Genomic DNA, 26,114 nt, shown 5'->3' with positions numbered 1-26,114 from the left:
CCTTCCACCTAGGGTCCTCTGACACCAGCAATTTACCCAGGGGTCCACCTCTTTCCCTGGACTTGCAGTAGAGGCCCTAGGGTACCCCCTGGCCCTCCACCTAGGGGCTTTATTCCACAGCAAGCTACCCAGGGGTCCACCTTTCTATCTGGACTTGCAGTAGAGGCCCCAGGGTGCCCGCTGGCCCTCCACCTAGGGTCCTCTGACCCCAGCAATCTACCCAGGCGTCCACCTCTCTCCCTGGACTTGCAGTAGAGGCCCTAGGGTACCCCCTGGCCCTCCGGCTAGTGGCACTGACCCCAGAAAGCTACACAGGGGTCCAGCTCTCTCCCTGGACTTGCAGTATAGGCCCCAAGGTGCCTCCTTACCCTCCACATAGGGGCCTCTTACCCCAGGAAGCTACCCAGGTTTCCACCTCTCTTCCTGGACTTGCAGTATAGGCCCTAGGGTACTCCCTGGCCCTCCACCTATGGGCTTCAGACCCCAGCAAGCTACCCAGGGGTCCACCTCTCTCCCTGGACTGGCAGAATAGGCCCCAGGGTGCCCCCTGACGCTCCACCTAGGTTCTTCTTACCCCAGCAAGCTAGCCAGGGGTCAACCTCTCTCCCTGGACTTGCAGAAAGGCCCCAGGGTACCCTCTGGCCCTCCACTTAGGGGCCTCTGACCCCAGCAAGCTACCCAGGGGTCCACCTGTCTCCCTGTACTTGAAGCAAAGACCCCAGGGTGCAACTTGGCCCTCCACATAGGGGCCTCTGACCCCAGCAAGCTACCCAGGGGTCCACCTCTCTCCCTGTACTTGAAGCTTAGACCCCAGGGTGCAACTTGGCCCTCCACATAGGGGCCTCTGACCCCAGCAATCTACCCAGGGGTCCACCTTTCTCCCTGGACATGCAGTAGATGCCCTAGGTTACCCCCTGGCCCTCCGGCTAGTGGCTCTGACCCCAGAAAGCTACCCAGGGGTCCAGCTCTCTCCCTAGACTTGCAGTAGAGGCCCCAGGGTGCCCCTTTGCCCTCCACCTAGGGGCCTCTGACCCCTGAAAGCTACCCAGAGGTCCAGCTCTCTCCCTGGACTTGAAATATAGTCCTCAGGGTGCCCACTGGCCCTCCACCTAGGGGCCTAAGAGCCTAGTAAGCTACCCAGGGGTCCACAACTCTCCCTGGACTTGCAGTAGAGGCCCCAGGGTGCCCCTTGGCCCTCCATCTAGGGGCCTCTGACCCCAGCAAGCTACCCAGGGATCCACAACTCTCCCTGGACTTGCAGTAGAGGCCGCAGGGTGCCCCTGGCCCTCCACCTAGGGGCTTCTGACCCCAGCAAGCTACCCAGGGGTCCACATATCTCCCTGGACTAGCAGTATAGGCCCCAGGGAGCCCTCTGGCCCTCCACCTAGGGGCCTCTGACCCCAGCAAGCTACCGAGGGGTCAACCTCTCTCCCTGGACTTGCAGTAGAGAACCCAGGAAGCCCCCTGGCCCTCAACCAAGGAGCCTCTGACGCCAGCAAGCTACCCAGGGGCCCATCTCTCTCCCTGGACTGGCAGTACAGGCCCCAGGGTGCCCCCTGGCCCTCCACCTAGTGGCCTCTGACACAAAAAAGCTCCCCTGGGGTCCACCTCTCTCCCTGGACTTGCAGGATTTTCCCCAAGGGGCCCCCTTTCTCTCCACCTACTTGCCTCTGACGTCAGCAAGCTACCCAGGGGTCCACCTCTCTCCCTGGACTTGCAGGAAAGGCCCTAGGATACCTCCTGGCCCTCCACCTAGGGGCCTAAGACCCCAGCAAGCTACCCAGAGGTCCAAAACTCTCCTTGGACTTGCAGTAGAGGCCCCAGGGTGCCCCCTTGCCCTCCACCTAGGGGCCTCTGACCCCAGCAAGCTACCCAGGGGTCCACCTTTCTCCCTGAACTTGAAGTATAGGCCCCACGCTGCCCACTGGCCCTCCACCTAGGTGCCTAAGACCCCAGCAAGCAACCCAGGGGTCCACAAGTCTCCCTGGACTTGCAGTAGAGGCCCCAGGGATCCCCCTGGCCCTCCACCTAGCAGCCTCCGACCCTAGCAAGCTACCCAGAGTTCCACCTCTCTCCCTGGACTTGCAGTATATGCCCCAGGGTGCCCCCTGGCCCTCCACCTAAGTGCCTAGGACCCCAGCAAGCTACCCAGGGGTCCACGTCTCTCCCTGACTGGCAGTAGAGGCCCCAGGGTGCCCCCTGGCCCTCCACCAAGGGGCCTAGGACCCCAGCAAGCTACCCAGGGGTCCACGTCTCTCCCTGGACTTGCAGTAGAGGCCTCAGGGTGCCCCCTGGCACTCCACCTACTGGCCTCTGACACCAGCAAGCTACCCAGGGGTCCAACTCTCTCCCTAGACATGCAGTAGAGGCCAAAGGGTTCCCCCTGGCCCTCCACCTAGGGGCCTCTAACCTTAGCAAGCTACCCAGTGGTCCACCTCTCTCCCTGGACTTGCAATATAGGCCCCAAGGTGCCCCCTTACCCTCCACCTAGGGGCCACTGACCCCAGGAAGCTACCCAGCGGTCCACATCTCTCCCTGGATCTGCAGGATAGGCCCCATGTTGCCCCGTGGCCCTCCACCTAGGGGCCTCTGACCTCAGGAAGCTACCCAGGGGTCCACATCTCTCCCTAGACTTGCATTATAGGCCCCAGGGTGCCCCCTTGCCCTCCACTCAGGGGCCTCTGACCCCAGCAAGCTACCCAGGGGTCCACAACTCTCCCTGGATTTGCAGTAGAGGCCCCAGGGTGGCCCCTTGCCCTGCACCTAGGGGCCTCTGACCCCAGCAGGCTACTCAGGGGTCCACATCTCTCCATGGACTGGCAGTTTAGGCCCCAGGGTGCCCCCTGGCCCTCCACCTAGTGGCATCTAACCCCAGCAAGCTACCAAGGGGTCCACAACTCTCCCTGGACATGCGGTAGAGGCCCCAGGGTGGCCCCTGGCATTACTCCTAGGGGCCTACGACACCAGCAAGCTACCCAGGGGTCCACCTCTCTCAATGGACTTGCAGTAGAGTCCCCAGGAAGCCCCCTTGCCCTCCACCTAGGGGCCTCTGACCCTAGCAAGCTACCCAGGGGCCTACCTCTCTCCCTGGACTTGCAGTAGAAGACCCAGGGTGCCCGCTGGCCCTCCACCAAGGGGCCTCTGACACCAGCAAGCTACCCAGGGGTCCACAACTCTCCCTAGACTTGCAGTGGAGGCCCAAGGGTGCCCCCTGGCCCTCCACCAAGGGGCCTCAGCCCCTTGGAGTCTACCAAGCGGTCCACAACTATCCCTGGACTTGCACTAGAGGCCCCAAGGTGCCCCCTGGCCGTCCACCCAAGGGCCCATGACCCCAGCTAGCTACCCAGGGGTCCACCTCTCTCCCTGGACTTGCAGTAGAGGCCCTAGGGTACCCCCTGGCCCTCCACCTAGGGGCTTTATTCCACAGCAAGCTACCCAGGGGTCCACCTCTCTCCTTGGACTTGCAGTAGAGGCCACAGGGTGCCCGCTGGCCCTCCACCTAGGGGCCTCTGACCCCAGCAAGCTACCCAGGGGTCCACATCTCTCCCTAGACTTGCAGTAGAGGCCCAAGGGTGCCCCCTGGCCTTCCACCTAGGGTCCTCTGACCCCAGCAAGCTACCAATGGGTCCAAAACTCTCCCTGGACTTCCAGTAGAGGCCCCAGGGTGCCTCCTGGCCCTCCACCTAGGGGCCTTTGAGCCCAGCAAGCTACCCAGGGGTCCACCTCTCTCCCTGGACTTGCAGTAGAGGCCCTAGGGTACCCCCTGGCCCTCCACCTATGGGCTTCAGACCTCAGCAAGCTACCCAGGGGTCCACTTCTCTCCCTGGACTTGCAGTATAGGCCCCAGGCTGCCCCCTGGCCCTCCACCTAGGGGCCTCTGACCCCAGAAAGCTACCCAGGGGTCCATCACTCTCCCTGGACTTGCAGTAGAGGCCCCAGGATGCACCCTGGCCCTCCACCTAGGGGCTTCTGACCCCAGCAAGCCACCCAGGGGTCAACCTCTCTCCCTAGACGTGCAGTAGAGGCCCCAGGGTGCCCCCCGGCCCTCAACTTAGGGGCCTCTGACCCCAGAAAGCTACCCAGGGGTCCACCTTTCTCCCTGGACTTGAAGTAGAGGCCCCAGGGTGCCCACTGGCCCTCCAGCTAGGGGCCTAAGACCCCAGCAAGCTACCCAAGGGTCCACAACTCTCCCTGGACTTGCAGTAGGGGCCCTAGGGTACCTCCTGGCCCTCCACCTAGGGGCTTCTGATCCCAGCAAGCTACCCAGGGGTTCACCTTTCTCCATGGACTTAAAGTAGAGGCCCCTGGTTGCCCTTTGGCCCTCCACCTAGGGGCCTCTGACCCCAGCAAGCTCCCCAAGGGTCCACCTCTCTCCCTGGACTTGCAGTAGAGGCCCCAGGGTGCCCCCTGGCACTCCACCTTTTGGCCTCTGACCCCAGCAAGCTACCAATGGGTCTACAACTCTCCCTGGACTTGCAGTAGAGGCCCCAGGGTGCCTCCTGGCCCTCCACCTAGGGGCTTCAGACCTCAGCAAGCTTCCCAGGGGTCCACTTCTCTCCCTGGACTTGCAGTATAGGCCCCAGGGTGCCCACTGGCCCTCCACCAAGGGGCCTCTGACCCCAGAAAGCTACCCAGGGGTCCATCACTCTACCTGGACTTGCAGTAGAGGCCCCAAGGTGCTCCTTGGCCCTCCACCTAGGGGCCTTTGACCTCAGCAAGCTACCTGGGGGTCCACCTCTTTCCCTGGACTTGCTGTAGAGCCCCCAGGAAGCCCCTTGGCCCTTCTTCTAGGGGCCTCTGACCCCAGCAAGCTTCCCAGGAGACCACCTCTCTTTCTGGACTTGTAGTAGAATCCCCAGGGTGCCCCCTGGCCCTCCACCTAGGGGCCTCCGACCCCAGCAAGCTACCCAGGGGTCCACCTCTTTCCCTAGACGTGCAGTAGAGGCCCCAGGGTGTCCCCTGGCCCTCCACCTAGGGGCCTCTGACCCAGCAAGCTACCCAGGGGTCCAGCTTTCTCCCTGGACTTGTAGTAGAGGCCCCAGGGTGCCCCCTGGCCCTCCACCGAGGGGCTTCTGAGCCCAACAAGCTACCCAGGGGTCCACCTCTCTCCCTGGACTTGAAGGATAATCCCAAGGGTGCCCCTTGGCCCTCCACCTAGTTGTCTCTGACCCCATCAAGCTACCCAGGGGTCCACCTCTCTCCCTGGACTTTAAGCATAGGCCCTAGGGTGCAACTTGGCCCTCCACCTAGGGAACCAAGACCCCAGCAAGATACCCATGGGTCCACATCTCTGCCTGGACTTCCAGCAGAGGCCCTAGGGTACCTTTTGGCCCTCCACCTAGGGGCCTCTAACCCCAGCAAGCTACCCAGGGGTCCACAAGTCTCCCTGGACCTGCAGTAGAGGACCGAGGGTGCCCCCTTGCCCTCCACCTAGGGTCCTCTGACCCCAGCAAGCTACCCAGGGGTCCAACTTTCTCCCTGGACTTAAAGTATAGGCCCCAGGGTGCCCATTGGCCCTCCACCTAGGGGGCCTCTTACACCAGCAAGCTACCTAGGGGTCTACATCTCTCCCTGGACTCTCAGTATAGGCCCCAGTGTGCCCCCTGGCCCTCCACATAGGGGCCTCTGACCCCAGCAAGCTACACAGGGGTCCACCTCTCTTCCTGGACTTGTGTTAGAGGCCCTAGGGTACCCCCTTGCCCTTCACCTATGGGCTTGAGACCTCATCAAGCTACCCAGGGATCCAACTCTCTCCCTGGACTTGCAGTAGGGGCACTAGGGTACCTCCAGGCCCTCCACCTAGGGGCCTCTGACCCCAGCAAGCTAACCAGGGGTCCACCTCTCTCCCTGGACTTGCAGTATAGGCCCCAGGGTGCCCCCTGGCCCACCACCTATGGGCTTCTGACACCAGCAAGCTACCAAGGGGTCCACCTCTCTCCCTGCACTAGCAGTATAGGCCCAAGGGTGCCCCCTGACCCTCCACCTACGTTCTTCTTACCCCAGCAAGCTACCCAGGGGTCCAACTCTCTCCCTGGACTTGCAGAAGAGGCCCCAGGGTGCCCGCTGGCCATCCACTTAGGGGCCTCTGACCCCAGCAAGCTTCCCAGGGGTCCACATCTCTCCCTTGACTTGCAATAGAGGCCCAAGGGTGCCCCCTGGCCCTCCACCTAGGGTCCTCTGACCCCAGCAATCTACCAAGGGGTCCACAACTGTCCCTGGAATTGCAGTAGAGGCCCTTGGGTAGCCCCTGGCCCTCCACCTAGGGGCTTTCGTCCCAAGCAAGCTACCCAGGGGTCCACCTCTCTCCCTGGACTTGCAGTATAGGCCCCAGGGTGCCCCCAGGCACTCCAGCTAGGGGCCTCTTACCCCAGCAAGCTACCCAGGGGTCCACCTCTCTCCCTGGACTTGCAGTAGAGAACACAGGAATCCCCCTGGCCCTCCACCAAGGAGCCTCTGACGCCAACAAGCTACCCAAGGGCCATCTCTCTCCCTGGACTTGCTGTAGCGGCCCCAGGGTGCCCGCTGGCCCTCCACCTAGGGGCTTCTGTCCCCAGCAAGCTACCCAGGGGTCCACCTCTCTCCCTGGACTTGCAGTAGAGGCCCCAGGGTGCCCCTTGGCCCTCCACCTAGCGGCCTCTGACCCCAGCAAGCTACCTAGGGGTCTACATCTCTCCCTGGACTCTCAGTATAGGCCCCAGGGTGCCCCCTGGCCCTCCACATAGGGGCCTCTGACCACAGCAAGCTACACAGGGGTCCACCTCTCTTCCTGGACTTGTGTTAGAGGCCCTAGGGTACCCCCTTGCCCTTCACCTATGGGCTTGAGACCTCATCAAGCTACCCAGGGATCCAACTCTCTCCCTGGACTTGCAGTAGGGGCACTAGGGTACCTCCAGGCCCTCCACCTAGGGGCCTCTGACCCCAGCAAGCTAACCAGGGGTCCACCTCTCTCCCTGGACTTGCAGTATAGGCCCCAGGGTGCCCCCTGGCCCACCACCTATGGGCTTCTGACACCAGCAAGCTACCAAGGGGTCCACCTCTCTCCCTGCACTAGCAGTATAGGCCCCAGGGTGCCCGCTGGCCCTCCACCTAGGGGCCTCTGATACAAGAAAGCTCCCCAGGGGTCAACCTCTCTCCCTGGACTTGCAGGATAGGCCCCAGGGTGCGCCCTGGCCCTCCACCTAGTTGCCTCTGACCCCAGCAAGCTACCCAGGGGTGCACCTTTCTCCCTGGACTTAAAGTTTAGGCCCCAGGGTGCCCATTGGCCCTCAACCTATGGGCCTAAGACCCCAGCAAGCTACCCAGGGGTCCACAACTCTCCCTGGACTTGCAGTAGAGGCCCAAGGGTGCCCCCTGGCCCTCCACCTAGGGTCCTCTGACCCCAGCAATCTACCAAGGGGTCCACAACTGTCCCTGGAATTGCAGTAGAGGCCCTTGGGTAGCCCCTGGCCCTCCACCTAGGGGCTTTCGTCCCAAGCAAGCTACCCAGGGGTCCACCTCTCTCCCTGGACTTGCAGTATAGGCCCCAGGGTGCCCCCAGGCACTCCAGCTAGGGGCCTCTGACCCCAGCAAGCTACCCAGGGGTCCACCTCTCTCCCTGGACTTGCAGTAGAGAACACAGGAATCCCCCTGGCCCTCCACCAAGGAGCCTCTGACGCCAACAAGCTACCCAGGGGCCATCTCTCTCCCTGGACTTGCTGTAGCAGCCCCAGGGTGCCCGCTGGCCCTCCACCTAGGGGCCTCTGTCCCCAGCAAGCTACCCAGGGGTCCACCTCTCTCCCTGGACTTGCAGTAGAGGCCCCAGGGTGCCCCTTGGCCCTCCACCTAGCGGCCTCTGACCCCAGCAAGCTACCTAGGGGTCTACATCTCTCCCTGGACTCTCAGTATAGGCCCCAGGGTGCCCCCTGGCCCTCCACATAGGGGCCTCTGACCACAGCAAGCTACACAGGGGTCCACCTCTCTTCCTGGACTTGTGTTAGAGGCCCTAGGGTACCCCCTTGCCCTTCACCTATGGGCTTGAGACCTCATCAAGCTACCCAGGGATCCAACTCTCTCCCTGGACTTGCAGTAGGGGCACTAGGGTACCTCCAGGCCCTCCACCTAGGGGCCTCTGACCCCAGCAAGCTAACCAGGGGTCCACCTCTCTCCCTGGACTTGCAGTATAGGCCCCAGGGTGCCCCCTGGCCCACCACCTATGGGCTTCTGACACCAGCAAGCTACCAAGGGGTCCACCTCTCTCCCTGCACTAGCAGTATAGGCCCCAGGGTGCCCGCTGGCCCTCCACCTAGGGGCCTCTGATACAAGAAAGCTCCCCAGGGGTCAACCTCTCTCCCTGGACTTGCAGGATAGGCCCCAGGGTGCGCCCTGGCCCTCCACCTAGTTGCCTCTGACCCCAGCAAGCTACCCAGGGGTGCACCTTTCTCCCTGGACTTAAAGTTTAGGCCCCAGGGTGCCCATTGGCCCTCAACCTATGGGCCTAAGACCCCAGCAAGCTACCCAGGGGTCCACAACTCTCCCTGGACTTGCAGTAGAGGCCTTAGGGTGCCCCCTGGCCCTCCACCTAGGCGCCTAAGACCGCAGCAAGCTACACAGGGGTCCACCTCTCTCCCTGGACTTGCAGTATAGGCCTAGGGTGCCCCCTGACCCTCCACCAAGGTTCTTCTTACCCCAGCAAGCTACCCAGGGGTCCACCTCTCTCCATGGACTTGCAGAAGAGGCCCCAGGGTGCCCGCTGGCCCTCCACTTAGGGGCCTCTGACTCCAGCAAGCTACCCAGTGGTCCACATCTCTCCATAGACTTGCAGTAGAGGCCAAAGGGTGCCCCCTGGCCCTCCAGGTAGGGGCCTCTGACCCCAGCAAGCTACCCAGGGGTCCACCTCTCTCCCTGGACTTGCAGTAGAAAACCCAGGAAGCCCCCTGGCCCTCCACCAAGAAGCCTCTGACGCCAGCAAGCTACCCAGGGGCCCATCTCTTTCCCTGGACTTGAAGTAGAGAACCCAGGGTGCCCACTGGCCCTCCACCTTGGGGCCTCTGACCCCAGCAAGCTACCCAGGGGTCCACATCTCTCGCTAGACTTGCAGTAGAGGCCCAAGGGTGCCCCCTGGCCCTCCACCTAGGGTCCTCTGACCCCAGCAATTTACCCAGTGGTCCACCTCTTTCCCTGGACTTGCAGTAGAGGCCCTAGGGTACCCTCTGGCCCTCCAGCTAGGGGCGCTGACCCCAGAAAGCTACCCAAGGGTCCACCTCTCTTCCTGGACTTGCAGTATAGGCCCCAAGGTGCCCCCTTACCCTCCACCTAGGGGCCTCTTACCCCAGGAAGCTACCCAGGGGTCCACCTCTCTTCCTGGACTTGCAGTATAGACCCCAGGGTGCCCCCTGGCCTTCCACCTAGGGGCCTCTTACCCTCTGGAAGCTACCCAGGGTCCACCTCTCTCCCTGGACTTGCAGAAGAGGCCCCAGGGTTCCCGCTGGCACTCCACTTAGGGTCCCTTGACCCCAGCAAGCTACCCAGGGGTCTACATCTCTCCCCAGACTTGCAGTAGAGGCCCCAAGGTGCCCCCTTACCCTCCACCTAGGGGCCTCTTACCCCAGGAAGCTACCCAGGGGTCCACCTCTCTTCCTGGAATTGCAGTATAGGCCCCAGGGTGCCCCCTTGCCCTGCACCTAGGGGTCTAAAACCCCAGCAATCTACCCAGGGGGTCCACCTCTCTCCATGGACTTGCAGTTTAGGCCCCAGGGTGCCCCTTGGCCCTCCACCAAGGGGCCTAAGACCCCAGCAAGCTACCCAGGGGTCCACAACTCTCCCTGGACTTGCAGTAGAGGCCCTATGGTACCCTCTGGCCCTCCAGCTAGGGGCGCTGACCCCAGAAAGCTACCCAAGAGTCCACCTCTCTCCCTGGACTTGCAGTATAGGCCCCAAGGTGCCCCCTTACCCTCCACCTAGGGGCCTCTTACCCCAGGAAGCTACCCAGGGGTCCACCTCTCTCCCTGGACTTGCAGTATAGGCCCAAGGGTGCCCCCTGGCCCTCCACCTAGGGGCCTCTTACCCCAGCAAGCAACCCAGGGGTCCAACTCTCTCCCTGGACTTGCAGAAGAGGCCCCAGGGTGCCCGCTGGCACTCCACTTAGGGTCCTTTGACCCCAGCAAGCTACCCAGGGGTCTACATCTCTCCCCAGACTTGCACTAGAGGCCCAAGGGTGCCCCCTTGCCCTCCACATAGGGTCCTCTGACCCCAGCAATCTACCAAGGGGTCCACAACTCTCCCTGGAATTGCAGTAGAGGCCCTTGGGTAGCCCCTGGCCCTCTACCTAGGGGCTTTAGTCCCCAGCAAGCTACCCAGGGGTCCACCTCTCTCCCTGGACTTGCAGTATAGGCCCCAGGGTGCCCCCTGGCCCTCTAGCTAGGGGCCTCTGACCCCAGCAAGCTACCCAGGGGTCCACCTCTCTCCCTGGACTTGCAGTAGAGAACACAGGAATCCCCCTGGCCCTCCACCAAGGAGCCTCTGACGCCAACAAGCTACCCAGGGGCCCATCTCTCTCCCTGGACTTGCTGTAGAGGCCCCAGGGTGCCCGCTTGCCCTCCGCCTAGGGGCCTCTGATACAAGAAAGCTCCCCAGGGGTCAACTTCTCTCCCTGGACTTGCAGGATAGGCCCCAGGGTGCCCCCTGGCCCTCCACCTAGTTGCCTCTGACCCCAGCAAGCTACCCAGGGGTGCACCTTTCTCCCTGGACTTAAAGTTTAGGCCCCAGGGTGCCCATTGGCCCTCAACCTAGGGGCCTAAGACCCCAGCAAGCTACCCAGGGGTCCACCTCTCTCCATGGACTTGCAGAAGAGGCCCCAGGGTGCCCGTTGGCCCTCCATTTAGGGGCCTCTGACCCCATCAAGCTACCCAGTGGTCCACATCTCTCCCTAGACTTGCAGTAGAGTCCAAAGGGTGCCCCCTGGCCCTCCAGCTAGGGGCCTCTGACCCCAGCAAGCTACCCAGGGGTCCACCTCTCTCCCTGGACTTGCAGTAGAAAACCCAGGAAACCCCCTGGCCCTCCACCAAGAAGCCTCTGACGCCAGCAAGCTACCCAGGGGCCCATCTCTTTCCCTGGACTTGCAGTAGAGAACCCAGGGTGCCCACTGGCCCTCCACCTTGGGGCCTCTGACCCCAGCAAGCTACCCAGGGGTCCACATCTCTCGCTAGACTTGCAGTAGAGGCCCAAGGGTGCCCCCTGGCCCTCCACCTAGGGTCCTCTGCCCCAGCAATTTACCCAGGGGTCCACCTCTTTCCCTGGACTTGCAGTAGAGGCCCTAGGGTACCCTCTGGCCCTCCAGCTAGGGGCGCTGACCCCAGAAAGCTACCCAAGGGTCCACCTCTCTTCCTGGACTTGCAATATAGGCCCCAAGGTGCCCCCTTACCCTCCACCTAGGGGCCTCTTACCCCAGGAAGCCACCCAGGGGTCCACCTCTCTTCCTGGATTTGCAGTATAGGCCCCAGGGTGCCCCCTGGCCTTCCACCTAGGGGCCTCTTACCCCAGGAAGCTACCCAGGGTCCACCTCTCTCCCTGGACTTGCAGAAGAGGCCCCAAGGTTCCCGCTGGCACTCCACTTGGGGTCCCTTGACCCCAGCAAGCTACCCAGGGGTCTACATCTCTCCCCAGACTTGCAGTAGAGGCCCCAAGGTGCCCCCTTACCCTCCACCTAGGGGCCTCTTACCCCAGGAAGCTACCCAGGGGTCCACCTCTCTTCCTGGACTTGCAGTATAGGCCCCAGGGTGCCCCTTTGCCCTGCACCTAGGGGCCTAAAACCCTAGCAATCTACCCAGGGGGTCCACCTCTCTCCATGGACTTGCAGTTTAGGCCCCAGGGTGCCCCTTGGCCCTCCACCTAGGGGCCGAAGACCCCAGCAAGCTACCCAGGGGTCCACAACTCCCCCTGGACTTGCAGTAGAGGCCCTATGGTACCCTCTGGCCCTCCAGCTAGGGGCGCTGACCCCAGAAAGCTACCCAAGAGTCCACCTCTCTCCCTGGACTTGCAGTATAGGCCCCAAGGTGCCCCCTTACCCTCCACCTAGGGGCCTCTTACTCCACTAAGCTACCCAGGGGTCCACCTCTCTCCCTGGACTTGCAGAAGAGGCCCCACGGTGCCCGCTGGCACTCCACTTAGGGTCCTTTGACCCCAGCAAGCTACCCAGGGGTCTACATCTCTCCCCAGACTTGCAATAGAGGCCCCAGGGAGCCCCCTGGCCCTCCACCTAGGGTCCTCTGACCCCAGCAATCTACCAAGGGGTCCACAACTCTCCCTGGAATTGTAGTAGAGGCCCTAGGGCAGCCCCTGAACCTCCACCTAGGGGCTTTAGTCCCCAGCAAGCTACCCAGGGTTCCACCTCTCTCCCTGGACTTGCAGAAAAGGCCCCAGGATGCCCCCTGGCCCTCCAGCTAGGGGCCTCTGACCCCAGCAAGCTACCGAGCGGTCAACCTCTCTCCCTAGACTTGCAGTAGAGAACCCAGGAAGCCCCCTGGCCCTCCACTAAGGAGCCTCTGATGCCAGCAAGCTACCCAGGGGCCCATCTCTCTCCCTGGACTTGCAGTAGAGGCCCCAGGGTGACCGCTGGCACTCCACCTAGGGGCCTCTGACCTCAGCAAGCCACCCAGGGGTACAAATCTCTCCCTACACTTGCAGTAGAGGCACAAGGGTGCCCCCTGGCCCTACACCTAGGGTCCTCTGACCCCAGCAATTTACCCAAGGGTCCACCCCTCTCCCTGGACTTGAAGTAGAGGCCCTAGGGAACCCCCTGGCCCTCCAGCTAGGGGCGCTGACCCCAGAAAGATACCCAGGGGTCCACCTCTCTCCCTGGACTTGCATAATAGGCCCCAAGGTGCCCCCTTACCCTCCAGCTAGGGGCCTCTGACCCCAACAAGCTACCGAGGGGTCAACCTCTCTCCCTAGACTTGCAGTAGAGAACCCAGGAAGCCCCCTGGCCCTCCACTAAGGAGCCTCTGATGCCAGCAAGCTACCCAGGGGCCCATCTCTCTCCCTGGACTTGCAGTAGAGGCCCCAGGGTGACCGCTGGCACTCCACCTAGGGGCCTCTGACCTCAGTAAGCCACCCAGGGGTACACATCTCTCCCTACACTTGCAGTAGAGGCCCAAGGGTGCCCCCTGGCCCTACACCTAGGGTCCTCTGACCCCAGCAATTTACCCAAGGGTCCACCTCTCTCCCTGGACTTGAAGTAGAGGCCCTAGGGAACCCCCTGGCCCTCCAGCTAGGGGCGCTGACCCCGGAAAGATACCCAGGGGTCCACCTCTCTCCCTGGACTTGCAATATAGGCCCCAAGGTGCCCCCTTACCCTCCACCTAAGGGCCTCTTACCCAGGAAGCTACCCAGGGGTCCACCTCTCTTCCTGGACTTGCAGTAGAGGCCTTAGGGTGCCCCCTGGCCCTCCACCTATGCACCTAAGACCGCAGCAAGCTACACAGGGGTCCACCTCTCTCCCTGGACTTGCAGTATAGGCCTAGGGTGCCCCCTGACCCTCCACCAAGGTTCTTCTTACCCCAGCAAGCTACCCAGTGGTCCACATCTCTCCCTAGACTTGCAGTAGAGGCCAAAGGGTGCCCCCTGGCCCTCCAGCTAGGGGCCTCTGACCCCAGCAAGCTACCCAGGGGTCCACCTCTCTCCCTGGATTTGCAGTAGAAAACCCAGGAAACCCCCTGGCCCTCCACCAAGAAGCCTCTGACGCCAGCAAGCTACCCAGGGGCCCATCTCTTTCCCTGGACTTGCAGTAGAGAACCCAGGGTGCCCACTGGCCCTCCACCTTGGGGCCTCTGACCCCAGCAAGCTACCCAGGGGTCCACATCTCTCGCTAGACTTGCAGTAGAGGCCCAATGGTGCCCCCTGGCCCTCCACCTAGGGTCCTCTGACCCCAGCAATTTACCCAGGGGTCCACCTCTTTCCCTGGACTTGCAGTAGAGGCCCTAGGGTACCCTCTGGCCCTCCAGCTAGGGGCGCTGACCCCAGAAAGCTACCCAGGGTCCACCTCTCTCCCTGGACTTGCAGAAGAGGCCCCAGGGTTCCCGCTGGCACTCCACTTAGGGTCCCTTGACCCCAGCAAGCTACCCAGGGGTCTACATCTCTCCCCAGACTTGCAGTACAGGCCCCAAGGTGCCCCCTTACCCTCCACCTAGGGGCCTCTTACCCCAGGAAGCTACCCAGGGGTCCACCTCTCTTCCTGGACTTGCAGTATAGACCCCAGGGTGCCCCCTTGCCCTGCACCTAGGGGCCTAAAACCCTAGCAATCTACCCAGGGGGTCCACCTCTCTCCATGGACTTGCAGTTTAGGCCCCAGGGTGCCCCTTGGCCCTCCACCTAGGGGCCGAAGACCCCAGCAAGCTACCCAGGGGTCCACAACTCCCCCTGGACTTGCAGTAGAGGCCCTATGGTACCCTCTGGCCCTCCAGCTAGGGGCGCTGACCCCAGAAAGCTACCCAAGAGTCCACCTCTCTCCCTGGACTTGCAGTATAGGCCCCAAGGTGCCCCCTTACCCTCCACCTAGGGGCTTCTTACCCCAGGAAGCTACCCAGGGGTCCACCTCTCTTCCTGGACTTGCAGTATAGGCCCCAGGGTGCCCCCTGGCCCTCCACCTAGGGGCCTCTTACCCCAGGAAGCTACCCAGGGGTCCACCTCTCTCCCTGGACTTGCAGAAGAGGCCCCAGGGTGCCCGCTGGCACTCCACTTAGGGTCCTTTGACCCCAGCAAGCTACCGAGTGGTCAACCTCTCTCCCTAGACTTGCAGTAGAGAACCCAGGAAGCCCCCTGGCCCTCCACCTAAGGGCCTATGACCCCAGCAAGCTACCCAGGGGTCAACATCTCTCCCTGGACTTGCAGTATAGGCCCCAGGGTGCCCCCTGGCCCTCCACCTAGGGGCTTCTGACCCCAGCAAGCTACCCAGGGGTCCACCTCTCTCCCTGGACTTGCAGTAGAGGCCCCAGGGTGCTCGCTGGCCCTCCACCATAGGGCATCTGACCCCAGCAAGCTACCCAGGGGTCCACAACTCTCCCTAGACTTGCAGTAGAGGCCCAAGGGTGCCCCCTGGCCCTACACCTAGGGTCCTCAGACCCTAGGAATCTACCAAGGGTTCCACGGCTATCCCTGGACTTGCACTAGAGGAACCAGGGTGCCCCCTGGCCCTCCACCTAAGGGCCTCTGACCCCAGTTAGCTACACAGGGGTCCACCTCTCTCCATGGACTTGCAGTAGAGGCCCTAGGGTACCCACTGACGCTCCACCTAGGGGCTTTATTCCCCAGCAAGCCACCCAGGGGTCCACCTTTCTTCCTGGACTTACAGTAGAGGCCCCAGGGTGCCCGCTGGCCTTCCACCTAGGGGCCTCTGACCCCAGCAAGCTACCCAGGGGTCCACCTCTCTCCCTGGACTTGCAGTAGAGGCCCTAGGGTACCCCCTGGCCCTTCAGCTAGTGGCACTGACCCCAGAAAGCTACCCAGGGGTCCACCTCTCTCCCTGGACTTGCAGTATAGGCCCCAAGGTGCCTCCTTACCCTCCACCTAGGGGCCTCTTACCCCTGGAAGCTACCCAGGGGTCCACCTCTCTTCCTGGACTTTGCGTATAGGCCCCAGGGAGCCCCCTTGCCCTCCACCTAGGGGCCTATGACACCAGCAAGCTTTCCAGAGGTCCAACTCTCTTCCTGGACTTGCAGTAGAGGCCCCAGGGTGTCCCCTTGCCCTCCATCTAGGGGCCTCTGACCCCAAAAACCTACCCAGGGGTACACATCTTTCCCTAGACTTGCAGTAGAGGCCCAAGGGTGCCCCCTGGCCCTCCAGCTAAGGGCCTAAGACCCAGCAAGCTACCCAGGGGTCCAATTCTCTCCCTTGACTGGCAGTATAGGCCCCAGGGTGCACCCTGGCCCTGAACCTAGCGGCCTCTGACCCCAGCAATCTACCCAGGGGTCCAATTCTCTCCCTGGACTGGCAGTAGAGGCCCTAGGGTACCCCCTGGCACTCCACCTATGGGCTTTAGACCCCAGCAAGCTACCCAGGGGTCCACCTCTCTCCCTGGACTGGCAGTATAGGCCCCAGGTTGCCCCCTGACCCTCCACCTAGGTTCTTCTTACCCCAGCAAGCTACCCAGGGGTCCACCTCTCTCCCTGGACTTGCAGTAGAGAACCCAGGAAGCCCCCTGGCCCTCCACCAAGGAGCCTCTGACGCCAGCAAGCTACCCAGATGCCCATCCCTCTCCCTAGACTTGCAGTAGAGGCCCCAGGGTGCCCGCTGGCCCTCCACCTATGGGCCTCTGACCACAGCAAGCTACACAGGGGTTCACATCTCTCCTTAGACTTGCAGTAGAGGCCCAAGGGTGCCCCCTTGCCCTCCAACTAGGGTCCTCTGACCCCAGCAATCTACGCAGGGGTCCACCTCTCTCCCTGTACTTGCAGTAGATGCCCTATGTTACCCCCTGGCCCTCCGGCTAGTGGCGCTGACCCCAGAAAGCTACCCAGGGGTCCACCTCTCTCCCTGGACTTGCAGAAGAGGCCCCAGGGTTCCCGCTGGCACTCCACTTAGGGTCCCTTGACCCCAGCAAGCTACCCAGGGGTCTACATCTCTCCCCAGACTTGCAGTACAGGCCCCAAGGTGCCCCCTTACCCTCCACCTAGGGGCCTCTTACCCCAGGAAGCTACCCAGGGGTCCACCTCTCTTCCTGGACTTGCAGTATAGACCCCAGGGTGCCCCCTTGCCCTGCACCTAGGGGCCTAAAACCCTAGCAATCTACCCAGGGGGTCCACCTCTCTCCATGGACTTGCAGTTTAGGCCCCAGGGTGCCCCTTGGCCCTCCACCTAGGGGCCGAAGACCCCAGCAAGCTACCCAGGGGTCCACAACTCCCCCTGGACTTGCAGTAGAGGCCCTATGGTACCCTCTGGCCCTCCAGCTAGGGGCGCTGACCCCAGAAAGCTACCCAAGAGTCCACCTCTCTCCCTGGACTTGCAGTATAGGCCCCAAGGTGCCCCCTTACCCTCCACCTAGGGGCTTCTTACCCCAGGAAGCTACCCAGGGGTCCACCTCTCTTCCTGGACTTGCAGTATAGGCCCCAGGGTGCCCCCTGGCCCTCCACCTAGGGGCCTCTTACCCCAGGAAGCTACCCAGGGGTCCACCTCTCTCCCTGGACTTGCAGAAGAGGCCCCAGGGTGCCCGCTGGCACTCCACTTAGGGTCATTTGACCCCAGCAAGCTACCGAGTGGTCAACCTCTCTCCCTAGACTTGCAGTAGAGAACCCAGGAAGCCCCCTGGCCCTCCACCTAAGGGCCTATGACCCCAGCAAGCTACCCAGGGGTCAACATCTCTCCCTGGACTTGCAGTATAGGCCCCAGGGTGCCCCCTGGCCCTCCACCTAGGGGCCTCTGACCCCAGCAAGCTACCCAGGGGTCCACCTCTCTCCCTGGACTTGCAGTAGAGGCCCCAGGGTGCTCGCTGGCCCTCCACCATAGGGCATCTGACCCCAGCAAGCTACCCAGGGGTCCACAACTCTCCCTAGACTTGCAGTAGAGGCCCAAGGGTGCCCCCTGGCCCTACACCTAGGGTCCTCAGACCCTAGGAATCTACCAAGGGTTCCACGGCTATCCCTGGACTTGCACTAGAGGAACCAGGGTGCCCCCTGGCCCTCCACCTAAGGGCCTCTGACCCCAGTTAGCTACACAGGGGTCCACCTCTCTCCATGGACTTGCAGTAGAGGCCCTAGGGTACCCACTGACGCTCCACCTAGGGGCTTTATTCCCCAGCAAGCCACCCAGGGGTCCACCTTTCTTCCTGGACTTGCAGTAGAGGCCCCAGGGTGCCCGCTGGCCTTCCACCTAGGGGCCTCTGACCCCAGCAAGCTACCCAGGGGTCCACCTCTCTCCCTGGACTTGCAGTAGAGGCCCTAGGGTACCCCCTGGCCCTTCAGCTAGTGGCACTGACCCCAGAAAGCTACCCAGGGGTCCACCTCTCTCCCTGGACTTGCAGTATAGGCCCCAAGGTGCCTCCTTACCCTCCACCTAGGGGCCTCTTACCCCTGGAAGCTACCCAGGGGTCCACCTCTCTTCCTGGACTTTGCGTATAGGCCCCAGGGAGCCCCCTTGCCCTCCACCTAGGGGCCTATGACACCAGCAAGCTTTCCAGAGGTCCAACTCTCTCCCTGGACTTGCAGTAGAGGCCCCAGGGTGTCCCCTTGCCCTCCATCTAGGGGCCTCTGACCCCAGAAACCTACCCAGGGGTACACATCTTTCCCTAGACTTGCAGTAGAGGCCCAAGGGTGCCCCCTGGCCCTCCAGCTAAGGGCCTAAGACCCAGCAAGCTACCCAGGGGTCCAATTCTCTCCCTGGACTGGCAGTATAGGCCCCAGGGTGCACCCTGGCCCTGAACCTAGCGGCCTCTGACCCCAGCAATCTACCCAGGGGTCCAATTCTCTCCCTGGACTGGCAGTAGAGGCCCTAGGGTACCCCCTGGCACTCCACCTATGGGCTTTAGACCCCAGCAAGCTACCCAGGGGTCCACCTCTCTCCCTGGACTGGCAGTATAGGCCCCAGGTTGCCCCCTGACCCTCCACCTAGGTTCTTCTTACCCCAGCAAGCTACCCAGGGGTCCACCTCTCTCCCTGGACTTGCAGTAGAGAACCCAGGAAGCCCCCTGGCCCTCCACCAAGGAGCCTCTGACGCCGGCAAGCTACCCAGATGCCCATCCCTCTCCCTAGACTTGCAGTAGAGGCCCCAGGGTGCCCGCTGGCCCTCCACCTATGGGCCTCTGACCACAGCAAGCTACACAGGGGTTCACATCTCTCCTTAGACTTGCAGTAGAGGCCCAAGGGTGCCCCCTTGCCCTCCAACTAGGGTCCTCTGACCCCAGCAATCTACGCAGGGGTCCACCTCTCTCCCTGTACTTGCAGTAGATGCCCTATGTTACCCCCTGGCCCTCCGGCTAGTGGCGCTGACCCCAGAAAGCTACCCAGGGGTCCAGCTCTCTCCCTAGACTTGCAGTAGAGGCCCCAAGGTGCCCCCTTGCCCTCCACCTAGGGGCCTCTGACTACTGAAAGCTACCCAGGGGTCCACCTTTCTCCCTGGACTTGAAGTATAGGCCTCAGGGTGCCCACTGGCCCTCCACCTAGGGGCCTAAGAGCCCAGCAAGCTACCCAGGGGTCCACAACTCTCCCTGGACTTGCAGTAGAGGCCCCAGGGTGCCCCTTGGCCCTCCACCTAGGGGCCTCTGACCCCAGCAAGCTACCCAGGGGTCCACAACTCTCCCTGGACTTGCAGTAGAGGCCCAAGGGTGCCCCCTGGCCCTCCACCTAGGGGCATAAGATCCCAGCAAGCTACCCAGGGGTCAACCTCTCTCCCTTGACTTTAAGTATAGGCCCCAGGGTGCCCCCTGGCCCTCCACCTAGGGGCCTAGGACCACAGCAAGCTACCCAGGGGTCCACCTCTCTCCCTGTACTTGCAGTAGAGGCCCCAGGGTGCCCCCTGGTCCTCCACCTAGGGGCTTAAGACCCCAGCAAGCTACCCCGGGGTCCAATTTTCTCACTGGACTGGCAGTAGAGGCCGCAGGGTGCCCCTGGCCCTCCACCTAGGTGCCTCTTACCCCAGAAAGCTACACAGGGGTCCACCTCTCTCCCTGGACTTGCGTTAGAGGCCCTAGGGTACACCCTTGCCCTCCACCTATGGGCTTCAGACCTCATCAAGCTACCCAGGAATCCACCTCTCTCCCTGGACTTGCAGTATAGGCCCCAGGGTACCCCCTGGCCCTCCACCTAGGGGCCTCTTACCCCAGGAAGCTACCCAGGGGTCCACCTCTCTCCCTGGAATTGCAATAGAGGCCCCAGGGTGCCCGCTGGCACTCCACCTATGGGCCTATGACCCCAGCAAGCTACCCAGGGGTCCACCTCTCTCCCTGGACTGGCAGTATAGGCCCGAGGGTGCCCCCTGGCCCTCCACCTAGGGGCCTCTGAGGCCAGCAAACTACCCAGGGGCCCATCTCTCTCCCTGGACTTGCAGTAGAGGCCTCAGGGTGCCCGCTGGCACTCCACCTAGGGTCCTCTGACCCCAGCAATCTACCCAGGGGTCCACCTCTCTCCCTGGACTTGCTGTAGAGCCCCAGGAAGCCCCTTGGCCCTCCTTCTAGGGGCCTCTGACCCCAGCAAGCTTCCCAGGAGACCACCTCTCTTTCTGGACTTGTAGTAGAGGCCCCAGGGTGCCCCCTGGCCCTCCACCTAGGGGCCTCCGACCCCAGCAAGCTACCCAGGGGTCCACCTCTTTCCCTAGACGTGCAGTAGAGGCCCCAGGGTGTCCCCAGGCCCTCCACCCAGGGGGCTCTGACCCCAGCAAGCTACCCAGGGGTCCAGCTTTCTCCCTGGACTTGTAGTAGAGGCCCCAGGGTGCCCCCTGGTCCTCCACCGAGGGGCTTCTGAGCCCAACAAGCTACCCAGGGGTCCACCTCTCTCCTTGGACTTGAAGGATAATCCCAAGGGTGCCCCTTGGACCTCCACCTAGTTGCCTCTGACCCAATCAAGCTACCCAGGGGTCCACCTCTCTCCCTGGACTTTAAGCATAGGCCCCAGGGTGCAACTTGACCCTCCACCTAGGGGCCTCTAACCCCAGCAAGCTACCCAGGGGTCCACATCTCTGCCTGAACTTCCAGTAGAGGCCCTAGGGTACCTTTTGGCCCTCCATCTAGGGGCCTCTAACCCCAGCAAGCTACCCAGGGGTCCACAAGTCTCCCTGGACTTGCAGTAGTGGACCGAGGGTGCCCCCTTGCCCTCCACCTAGGGTCCTCTGACCCCAGCAAGCTACCCAAGGGTCCAACCTTCTCCCTGGACTTAAAGTATAGGCCCCAGGGTGCCCATTGGCTCTCCACTTAGGGGCCTAAGACCCTAGCAAGCTCCCCAGAGGTCCATCTCTCTCCCTGGACTTGCAGTATAGGCCCCAGGGTGCCCCTTGGCCCTCCACCTAGGGGGCCTCTTACACCAGCAAGCTACCCAAGGGTCCACCTCTCTCCCTGGACTTGCAGTATAGGCTCCATGTGACCCCTTGGCCCTCCACCTAGGGGCCTCTGACCCCAGCAAGCTACCCAGGGGTCCAAAACTCTCCCTTGACTTGCAGTAGAGGCCCCAGGGTGCCCCCTTGCCCTGCACCTAGGGGCCTAAAACTCCAGCAATCTACCCAGGGGGTCCACCTCTCTCTATGGACTTGCAGTTTAGGCCCTAGGGTTCCCCTTGGCCCTCCACCTAGGGGCCTAAGACCCCAGCAAGCTACCCAGGGGTCCACAACTCTCCCTGGACTTGCAGTAGAGGCCCCAGGGTACCCCGTAGCCCTCCACCAAGGGGCCTCTGACCCCAGCAAGCTACCCAGGGGTCCACCTCTCTCCCTGGCCTTGCAGTATAGGCCCCAGGGTGCCCCCTGGCCCTCCACCTAGGGGCCTAAGATCCCAGCAAGCTACCCAGGGGTCCACCTCTCTCCCTGGACTTGCAGTAGAGGCCCCAGGGTGCCCCCTGGCCCTCCACCTAGGGGCCTAGGACACCAGCAAGCTTCCCAGAGGTCCACCTCTCTCCCTGGACTTGCAGTAGAGGCCCCAGGGTGCCCCCTGGCCCTCCACCTAGGGGCCTCTGACCCCAGCAAGCTACCCAGGGGTCCACCTCTCTCCCTGGACTTGCAGTAGAGGCCCCAGGGTGCCCCTTGGCCCTCCACCTAGCGGCCTCTGACCCCAGCAAGCTACCTAGGGGTCTACATCTCTCCCTGGACTTGCAGTATAGGCCCCAGGGTGCCCCCTGGCCCTCCACCTAGGGGCCTAGGACCACAGCAAGCTACCCAGGGGTCCACCTCTCTCCCTGGACTTGCAGTAGAAGCCCCAGGGTGCCCCCTGGTCCTCCACCTAGGGGCCTAAGACCCCAGCAAACTACCCCGGGGTCCAATTATCTCCCTGGACTGGCAGTAGAGGCCCCAGGGTGCCCCCTGCCCCTCCACCTAGGGGCCTCTGACCCCAGAAAGCTACAAAGGGGTCCACCTCTTTACCTGGACCTGCGTTAGAGGCCCTAGGGTTCCCCCTTGCCCTCCACCTATGGGCTTCAGACCTCATCAAGCTACCCAGGGGTCCACCTCTCTCCCTGGACTTGCAATAGAGGCCCCAGGGTGCCCCCTGGCACTCCACCTAAGGGCCTATGACCCCAGCAAGCTACCCAGGGGTCAACATCTCTCCCTGGACTTGCAGTATAGGCCCCAGGGTGCCCCCTGGCCCTCCACCTAGGGGCCTCTGACCCCAGCAAGCTACCCAGGGGTCCACCTCTCTCCCTGGACTTGCAGTAGAGAACCCAGGGTGCCCGCTGGCCCTCCACCAAAGGGCATCTGACCCCAGCAAGCTACCCAGGGGTCCACAACTCTCCCTAGACTTGCAGTAGAGGCCCAAGGGTGCCCCCTGGCCCTACACCTAGGGTCCTCAGACCCTAGGAATCTACCAAGGGGTCCACAGCTATCCCTGGACTTGCACTAGAGGAACCAGGGTGCCCCCTGGCCCTCCACCTAAGGGCCTCTGACCCCAGCTAGCTACACAGGGGTCCACCTCTCTCCATGGACTTGCAGTAGAGGCCCTAGGGTACCCCCTGACGTTCCACCTAGGGGCTTTATTCCCCAGCAAGCTACCCAGGGGTCCACCTTTCTTCCTGGACTTAAAGTAGAGGCCCCAGCGTGCCCGTTGGCCTTCCACCTAGGGGCCTCTGACCCCAGCAAGCTACCCAGGGGTCCACCTCTCTCCCTGGACTTACAGTAGAGGCCCTAGGGTACCCCTTGGCCCTTCAGCTAGTGGCACTGACCCCAGAAAGCTACCCAGGGGTCCAGCTCTCTCCCTGGACTTGCAGTATAGGCCCCAAGGTGCCTCCTTACCCTCCACCTAGGGGCCTCTTACCCCTGGAAGCTAGCCAGGGGTCCACCTCTCTTCCTGGACTTTGCGTATAGGCCCCAGGGAGCCCCCTTGCCCTCCACCTAGGGGCCTAGGACACCAGCAAGCTTTCCAGAGGTCCAACTCTCTCCCTGGACTTGCAGTAGAGGCCCCAGGGTGCCCCCTTGCCCTCCACCTAGGGGCCTCTGACCCCAGAAAGCTACCCAGGGGTACACATCTTTCCCTAGACTTGCAGTAGAGGCCCAAGGGTGCAACTTGGCCCTCCACATAGGGGCCTCTGACCCCAGCAAGCTACCCAGGGGTCCACATCTCTGCCTGGACTTGCAGTATAGGCCCCAGGGTGCCCCCTGGCCCTACAGCTAGGGGCCTAAGACACAGCAAGCTACCCAGGGGTCCAATTCTCTCCCTGGACTGGCAGTATAGGCCCCAGGGTGCACCTTGGCCCTGAACCTAGCGGCCTCTTACCCCAGGAAGCTACCCAGGGGTCCACTTCTCTCCCTGGACTTGCAATAGAGGCCCCAGGGTGCCCGCTGGCACTCCACCTATGGGCCTATGACCCCAGCAAGCTACCCAGGGGTCCACCTCTCTCCCTGGACTGGACGTATAGGCCCCAGGGTGCCCCCTGGCCCTCCATCTAGGGGCCTCTGACGCCAGCAAACTACCCAGGGGCCCATCTCTCTCCCTGGACTTGCAGTAGAGGCCTCAGGGTGCCCGCTGGCACTCCACCTAGGGTCCTCTGACCCCAGCAATCTACCCAGGGGTCCACCTCTCTCCCTGGACTTGCAGTAGATGCCCTATGTTACCCCCTGGCCCTCCGGCTAGTGGCGCTGACCCCAGAAAGCTACCCAGGGGTCCAGCTCTCTCCCTAGACTTGCAGTAGAGGCCCCAGGGTGCCCCCTTGCCCTCCACCTAGGGGCCTCTGACCGCTGAAAGCTACCCAGGGGTCCACCTTTCTCCCTGGACTTGAAGTATAGGCCTCAGGGTGCCCACTGGCCCTCCACCTAGGGGCCTAAGAGCCCAGCAAGCTACCTAGGGGTCCACAACTCTCCCTGGACTTGCAGTAGAGGCCCCAGGGTGCCCCTTGGCCCTCCACCTAGGGGCCTCTGACCCCAGCAAGCTACCCAGGGGTCCACAACTTTCCCTGGACTTGCAGTAGAGGCCCAAGGGTGCCCCCTGGCCCTCCACCTAGGGGCATAAGATCCCAGCAAGCTACCCAGGGGTCAACCTCTCTCCCTTGACTTTAAGTATAGGCCCCAGGGTGCCCCCTGGCCCTCCACCTAGGGGCCTAGGACCACAGCAAGGTACCCAGGGGTCCACCTCTCTTCCTGTACTTGCAGTAGAGGCCCTAGGGTGCCCCCTGGTCCTCCACCTAGGGGCCTAAGACCCCAGCAAGCTACCCCGGGGTCCAATTTTCTCACTGGACTGGCAGTAGAGGCCCCAGGGTGCCCCCTGGCCCTCCACCTAGGTGCCTCTTACCCCAGAAAGCTAAACAGGGGTCCACCTCTCTCCCTGGACTTGCGTTAGAGGCCCTAGGGTACCCCCTTGCCCTCCACCTATGGGCTTCAGACCTCATCAAGCTACCCAGGAATCCACCTCTCTCCCTGGACTTGCAGTATAGGCCCCAGGGTACCCCCTGGCCCTCCACCTAGGGGCCTCTTACCCCAGGAAGCTACCCACGGGTCCACCTCTCTCCCTGGACTTGCAATAGAGGCCCCAGGGTGCCCGCTGGCACTCCACCTATGGGCCTATGACCCCAGCAAGCTACCCAGGGGTCCACCTCTCTCCCTGGACTGGCAGTATAGGCCCCAGGGTGACCCCTGGCCCTCCACCTAGGGGCCTCTGACCCCAGCAAGCTACCAAGGGGTCCACAACTCTCCCTGGACTTGCAGTAGAGGCCCCAGGGTGCCCCCTGGCATTACTCCTAGGGGCCTACGACACCAGCAAGCTACCCAGGGGTCCACCTCTCTCAATGGACTTGCAGTAGAAACCCCAGGAAGCCCCCTTGCCCTCCACCTAGGGGCCTCTGACCCCAGCAAGCTACCCAGGGGCCTACCTCTCTCCCTGGACTTGCAGTAGAGGACCCAGGGTGCCCGCTGGCCCTCCACCAAGGGGCCTCTGACCCCAGCAAGCTACCCAGGGGTCGACAACTCTCTCTAGACTTGCAGTGGAGGCCCAAGGGTGCCCCCTGGCCCTCCACCTAGGGTCCTCAGACCCTTGGAATCTACCAAGGGGTCCACAACTATCCCTGGACTTGCACTAGAGTACGCAGGGTGCCCACTGGCCGTCCACCTAAGGGCCTATGACCCCAGCTAGCTACCCAGGGGTCCACCTCTCTCCCTGGACTTGCAGTAGAGGCCCTAGGGTACCCCCTGGCCCTCAACCTAGGGGCTTTATTCCACAGCAAGCTACCCAGGGGTCCACCTCTCTCCCTGGACTTGCAGGATAGGCCCCAGGGTGCCCCCTGGCCCTCCACCTAGTTGCCTCAGACCCTAAGAATCTACCAAGGAGTCCACAACTATCCCTGGACTTGCACTAGAGGCCCCAGGGTGCCCCCTGGCCCTCCACCTAAGGGCCTCTGACCCCAGCTCGCTACCCAGGGGTCCACCTCTCTCCCTGGACTTGCGGTAGAGGCCCCAGGGTGCCTCTTGGCCCTCCACTTAGGGGCCTCTGACATCAGTAAGCTACCCAGGGGTCCACATCTCTCCCTGGACTTGCAATATAGGCCCCAGGGTGCCCCCTGGCCCTCCACCTAGGGGCTTCGTACCCGAGCAAGCTACCCAGGGGTCCACCTCTCTCCCTGGATCTGCAGAATAGGCCCCAGGGTGCCCCATGGCACTCCACCTATGGGCCTCTGACCTCAGGAAGCTACCTAGGAGTCCACCTCTCTCCCTGGACTTGCAGTATAGGCCCCAGGGTGCCCCCTGGCCCTCCACCTAAAGGCCTCTGACCCCTGAAAGCTACCCAAGAGTCCACCTCTCTTCCTGGACTTGCAGTAGAGGCCCAAGGATGCCCCCTGGCACTCCACCTTTTGGCCTCTGACCCCAGCAAGCTACCAATGGGTCCACAACTCTCCCTGGACTTGCAGTAGAGGCCCCAGGGTGCCTCCTGGCCCTCCACCTAGGGGCCTTTGACCCCAGCAAGCTACCCAGGGGTCCACCTCTCTCCCTGGACTTGCAGTAGAGGCCCCCCTGGCCCTCCACCTATGGGCTTCAGA

Source organism: Danio rerio, chromosome 17, assembly GCF_052040795.2.
Source record: "Danio rerio strain M-AB ecotype USA chromosome 17, GRCz13ab, whole genome shotgun sequence".
NCBI lineage: Eukaryota > Metazoa > Chordata > Actinopteri > Cypriniformes > Danionidae > Danio > Danio rerio.
Note: the sequence above shows the minus strand (reverse complement) of the source record.